The sequence below is a fragment of the Cynoglossus semilaevis genome, chromosome W, assembly GCF_000523025.1.
Source record: "Cynoglossus semilaevis isolate Cse_v1.0 chromosome W, Cse_v1.0, whole genome shotgun sequence".
NCBI classification, from domain to species: domain Eukaryota; kingdom Metazoa; phylum Chordata; class Actinopteri; order Pleuronectiformes; family Cynoglossidae; genus Cynoglossus; species Cynoglossus semilaevis.
Genome location: NC_024327.1, coordinates 10135664 through 10142095, shown reverse-complemented (window position 1 = coordinate 10142095; position 6432 = coordinate 10135664). Strand labels below are relative to the sequence as shown.

Genomic DNA, 6432 nt, shown 5'->3' with positions numbered 1-6432 from the left:
CATGGTTTTAATTGCTTATGGCATTTTGTGTACTTTGTAGACTTTGTCAGCGGAAGCAAACCATGTTGCCTTCAGTATTTAGTGTCGGAGAACCGCAGCCTTCTTTACAACGCCCACAATAGGGCTAAAGCGCCACCTGCTGTAAAACGAATGAAATGATTAGTTCAAGATTCGTTCACGACTCGTTCATTTTACTGTTCGAGAGTCAAAGATTCGAATCAATAAAAAGAGTCGATCTTCCCATCACTACTTAACTGAAAAACGTTTCCCAAGCGTAATTCTAGCCCTTTACTTCCTACTTCCGGTTTAGCGTAAAATACAACATTCAAAATAAAAGTCTACCGGAAGTTACGATCATTCAAAATAAAAACATAAAAAGTATAAATAAACGCCTGAAGGGCAGAACAGCACTGAAGATGTTTTACTAGTTCATTCAACATAACTGTGTTGTCTTTATACTGTGTGATGTTCCAGACCACTGGTCAATTAGTTGTTCTCTTCTTTACAGTAAATAATTCCTACACAGACTAAACTCTTATTTGGCTTACATATGGGTCCAGTTTGCCTAATCTGGGCCACAAACTGGTCTCCTGGTCTCCTAAAAGTAGTCTGGACAATTTTATGTAACATCTAAGTTCAACATTATCAAGGGCAACAAATACAATATATGCCACAGAAGGCCCATACTTGTTTAAAGACATTTGACCACATCAGCCATCGCTGAGTTCAAATCACACATAGACATGTGGTCATTTCGACCAGACTGGAGGACAGCTGGCTGCACCACATATTCACCAGAAGATACCATATCCAGAGGCTACCTTGCAGCTGCCAAAGTGAACAGTTCATGTAGGCCTAACTTTGTTGTTTGTTTGTTTTTTTCCCCAAGCTTTCTCTTTACCTTTTCCCATGTTAATTTCAAGTCCTTCCCAGGCTCTTATTTCAGGCTTTTATGGCAGTTCATAGCAGTTTTTGTTTAGTAGAGGGTTAGACTCCAACTTCAAGAACTGGTATGAACCCTGCCTAACAAAACCATGTCATTTTGTCGTCTGGCTGAACAGTAATGATGATGTTGACAGATAAGGACATCTGGTGGTTAAAGGAGGCCAGTGGCCAGTGATTGTGGTCATGCAGCAGATCAGAGTTAAAACAGAGTAGCAGGCAAAGGGTAGTTATGGTGTTAAAGCTAGATTTACTGTCTGTGAGTGTGTGTTTTGGGATGGAAATGAAGAGAGAGGTGGGGAAGGGGTCCGCTTTACTGCCAAGAGAGTCGAGATTTAAATTGAAATAAAAATCTTTAAAGTCAGTCTTCTGAAAAAGCAGAGAATAAATTACATCCCATGCAATCACCATTTGTGAAATTTCTATAATCACGACTGTAGTTATCAGACAGTCAGATTGTCAGATCTGAGCCAAAACTTGAGTGAGTTTCGATAGTTAGTAGATGTTTTTTTTATGTCACTCTCCAAAAATCAACTGGCCATTTATTCATTTGGAAAAACCTGATTCGAGAGATTAAAATTGACATCAAGTGACATCAACAAAAACAGTTGATGTTCTTAATCAGACGAGGAAGGAATGTGAGTGTGCAAATTAAGCATGCGTAACAGAAACACAACGTATTTGTATGGTAGTTTTAATGCGTCATCAACAAAAACACGGTACAAACTGTCAAATGTCCCACAGTAACAGCACCTCATACAGTGAAGTACAAACACCTCCGTAAAAGAACCGCAGTGACATGTGAAACACATTTCTAATTTCAAAGCATTGTGTTTTACCCAGTGATAAGTGAGAAAGGGAAAAATGGAGAGAAAAATACTAGCAGAAAAGGAGAAAAAGAAAGTGATGAGAGGAAACGGCAAAGGAGGGCAGGAAACAAGAAGTCTTACTTACATGAGGTGGGAAGGATTGCAGGGTGGGAATACCCTCCTCATGGTAAGAAGCATCACCTTTGGGGAGATAGGGCTTTAGGCCAGAGCCAGTCTCATACATAGACATAGGCCGACTGGCCCGAGCAGATTGTCAGCGTTTCAGGGCCGAGGGACTGGAAGAGTCAGGGAAGTGTGAACCACTGGGAATCTGATAGATATTGGCTGTGACCTTTCGTGTGAGTGAAGTGTTCTCGCTTTGCAGCGATTGCAGCTGGAAAAGAGATGATCAGCAATACACTAAGAGGTGCAATCAGCAAAGCAAGCTTCGTCCCCTGTCCTAGTCTGTTTAGTCAATCCTACTTTTTTTAGTATAAATGGATAAATTGTTCTATGGATACCACTTTCTGATGCATAGTGCAAAAAGATTCAACCAACACTGACTAATATATCTGCAAACTCAATTCTGCTTTAATTATAAAAACCTCTGATACCAACTGTTTCGTGCTTTTTGTTTCTCAACATGCTAAAAATATATTTACAAGTACTATTTAAATAAGTTATAAAGAGCATGGGGAGAGTGGTGGAACTGGAGGTATGCAACTGCCTAGACAATTGCTTCATCAGAGGGACTGAACAATACGGGCACTGCAGCTGTTTACAAGAAACCAGTTCATGTTGCACAGTAATTGTAAGAATATTTTGAGCACATTACCTGGTAAAAATATAGTAAGAGTAGAAAGGCATTGGTTAAAATGCACTTCCAATCCTATATGGGGTGGGTGGGCTCAGGGAGACGATGAGGCATACAAAACCATATGTATCAAGGCCTGGTGGAGGGGAAAAATATAAAAGAAAACAACACAAATATAAAAGAGAACAACACATTTTGCAAACATTTTTGCAAGAATGTTCTTCTTTAAAATATAAACAAATCAAATAATAAATATGTTTCTCAACCACTTAAGTCACCAAAAATAAAATAAATTCAGTAAACACAATATATGCGAAAAAGCAAAGCAAAAACATACAATTTAAAATAGTCGCTATGAGCGGTTTAACGACCAGCTATTTTATGTCATGCTCCAACATGCATGTTAGTACCAGTGGATCAAATTGCATTATTGTAACGAAATGATAATAAAAGAATTATTTAACAAAGGTTTGTATTAACTGACACTGTTCCCAAACCCACAGAACAAACCAACCGAACCCTGCAGGTTACAGTCAAGCCTTGACAGTTAGACATGCAGACCTAAACAGAGGGTGGACCAGCAGGGTGACAAAACAGCTTCATCCCCCAACACAGCAGCCAAGTTTTTGGTTGATCTGTTGTCATTGTAAAGTGTAAGCTAGGCCTGTGTTTGGCAGAAGAAAAGCTGCTAACCGCTGTGGCCTCTCCTCTGTGTTAGTGATCATATGGGTGGAGCTTGGTGGATACCTTTTTTTTACATTAGCCTCAGCTTGTCACTCAGGTTGCTGTTAGCTTTCATGAGGTGCTGTATTTTGGCTTCAGATGCAGACAGTGCATTTTTAACCTCCATGTATTCTTGCACAGTAATAGGGCCATTTGATAGGTCAGAGTCCAGACTCTGATGGATCCACAAAAGAAGAGTAAAGCTAAAAAAAATATAGAGCTTCACAATGATTCAGGCATTATAATTTTACAAAGGGACACTACAATACTTTTGTCCTATCTCCTTTGCTGGAGGGGAGTTCTTGATCCGTGTCCTAATCGGATGCCACGCTGTCATAGTCGGGCTGGTCATTCTCTTGGCTCTCACTGCAGTGTCTGACACCCACACTCTTCAGGATGAGTTCAACGTTTTGAGTTGAGTGTGAGGCTGCAATCAAACTGTGTTCATTATATAAACATTATATTGCAGGACATGATTGCCTGTCCATAATTGTTATCCATAACAACATGATCCTGTCGTTCATTTTCTTCGTTTATCAACGACTGTTGATCGCCGATGGCGATTACCAAATTGAAGCCGACTTACCTTAGTCATTGTTTAGTGATGAAACGAAGCACCGTCCAGTGGGTTAAGACTTTAGGATGTGTTCATTAATTGTACAGAAATGATAACGAGTTGACTGATGTGTTCCTGCTGTGAGACGTCACTGCTTTAGCAGAAACCCTCATCACTTACTTATGGGACTGGACACTGAATTGCCTTGTTGTCTTTGTTTGGCATCACTTAGTATGTCAATGACAAGAGTAGCAAATTCATGCGTGTTAAATCTTGCCAGCTTCTGCCTCCCCTGAGAGATAACAAAACACAACACAACTGTAACTGTAACAGACTACAAGACCAACCAGCTGAGGGACATGAAAGGTCTTTGGAGCAGACGTGCCTGGTTTCACGTTGATGAATATTCTGGATTCACGGGAAGGAAAGGCACCACTGTTGTTTCTGTCACCAAGGTGCTGTGATTCTGGGTGGCCAACCACACTACAGGATAACAGGGATATTATACAATATAGAATAGCATGCAGAAGTTTTTTATAAAAATCATGGAAAGTAAAATGCGATTTTGTATTATATCTTCTCGTATAAATACAAAAATCATTTCATCACGACAATGTTTTCACCTTTACGATGATTTAAGAAAACTATTATTTGACATATCATAAGACAGTACCAGCTGCAGTCACCTAAAGTAAAGTAAGACATTTTTCTTCAAAAGAAATACATATACTCAGCCCTTTCCACAGGTGTAATAACCAACACTAGACTCCCTCACTTCTTCCTCTCTTCCCTCTACACTTCTCTAGTTAAGTCACTAAAATATCCATCCATCCAACCATCCATCCATTTTCATCCGCTTATCCATTACCGGGTCGCGAGGGCAGCAGTCTCCATGACCGCCACCCAAATCACACTGCACCATACAAACCCCCTTGAACCTTCCTGTGGGTGGCGAGTCCACTGGAAGGTACTGACCGCCCTAACCGCCCTAACCTGATCTTGCCCAGGATATATTTTATGCAGAAACCTTTAGTGTTTTGCTGACACCAAAGACCACAATGACTACAAGACAAAGGAAGCATAATATTCACCTTGTAAGGCAGACATTAGAACTCTTAGAGCTGGTAATTGTGGTGGAAAGAAACACTTCCTGACTGACTGGGTTGACTCTGTTCAGCATCTGTGTCACTGAGGCCAGGTTAAGACCTACCATTACCATCTGTCTCTAGTGATGCAACACATAGTGACGGTGACATGTACTACATGACTGTATGACACGCTTCCTGGATGTGTTTCTAGTGGGTTTTTTTTTTAAACCTCCCTTCTCCTGGGCTGCACTCAAATACAAATTAATGGCTTGGTTATTTAAAGAATAACATTTTTGAATTAGTTTGTTTTTACAGACATACTTGTCAATGTGTCTACACTTGTTTTGGTTTGCATGTCTGCACGAGTGACAGAGTAGAAAGAAAAATAAAGACTAGAGTGTGTAAAAGACTGCAGAGCTCTACAGGGAGGCTTTCTGTCCTGAAGAAGGACCACATGCACACAATACAAACATACAGTTGTTTATGTTAATTTTGTTCCAAACACAACAACTTACCTGCATCGGTTTCTCTTCTGTCAACCTTGTCGTACACGTCCATGGCCAGCTCCTCAAATAAGTGATTACTGAGCTGCGTTCAAACGGGTCATAGTTATTAACCAAACAATATTAGGCAGAAACAGGATTCAGAGCTTTGACCAAATCATTTACCCAACTTAGACTGCAGTTTCCTCTTTGCTGCTTTGGCCAATTCTGATAAATCTATACCACTTTAAACAGAAAAAAGAGCATTATTATATGTATCGTAAAGGTAAACATAGTGCAAACATAGTGCTTCATTCTAAATTAAGGGTCTCAAACTCCTGGCTCAGGGGCCACTTCTAGCCTGAGAAACCTCCCACATCCGGCCGGCAACTAGATGCAAATAATTCAATTTTGCCCTTAATTATGTTATTTATTTTTAATTGTTTCCTGTGTTCATTCATTAACATACTTTGTTTGGTCATTAAGAATGGCCCCTCATCTCATTTGAGTTCAAGACCCCTGGTCTAAATTGTACTTACATATTCCTTATCCATCAAAAGAAAGCAAAGAAAAACAGCATGTGACACATTAGTTAGAGAGGCGCAGTGTCTTGACTGGTTTAAAACCTACGACCTAATTCGTAAAGTTGTTTGGTAACTAGGTTGCAGAAACTCCACGTAGTTTTGAGTGAAACAATAACATTATTGTGTGTTGAGTCCATCTCAGAGAACAGATAGTACAAAGACTTCGGGCAAGTTAGAACAGGCCTCAGAGCAAAGATACCATGATAAACAACCACCTGGCTGTGCTTTACTGCTGGTGTCTTACAAAAGTCAAAACCCAAGGCCGCGGTGTAAATGAAAATAACTATTGTAGATACTACAACAGTCCTTTTAAGGACTCTAACCCCCATAAGTCCACTGCTTCCAGTAAATCCACATACGTCACGATCAGTAACCTCCGCAACCTTTAAATTGGGGGGTCAGCCCCAATTTCAGTCTCTCTGTTCAGGACTTTC

The 6432-nt window shown here is 40.1% G+C and overlaps 1 pseudogene; it reads right to left on the bottom strand.

Moving 5' to 3' along the window:
• LOC103397163 (ARF GTPase-activating protein GIT2-like) overlaps positions 1 to 6432 on the bottom strand; it is a 12916-nt pseudogene that overhangs the window by 4594 nt on the left and 1890 nt on the right.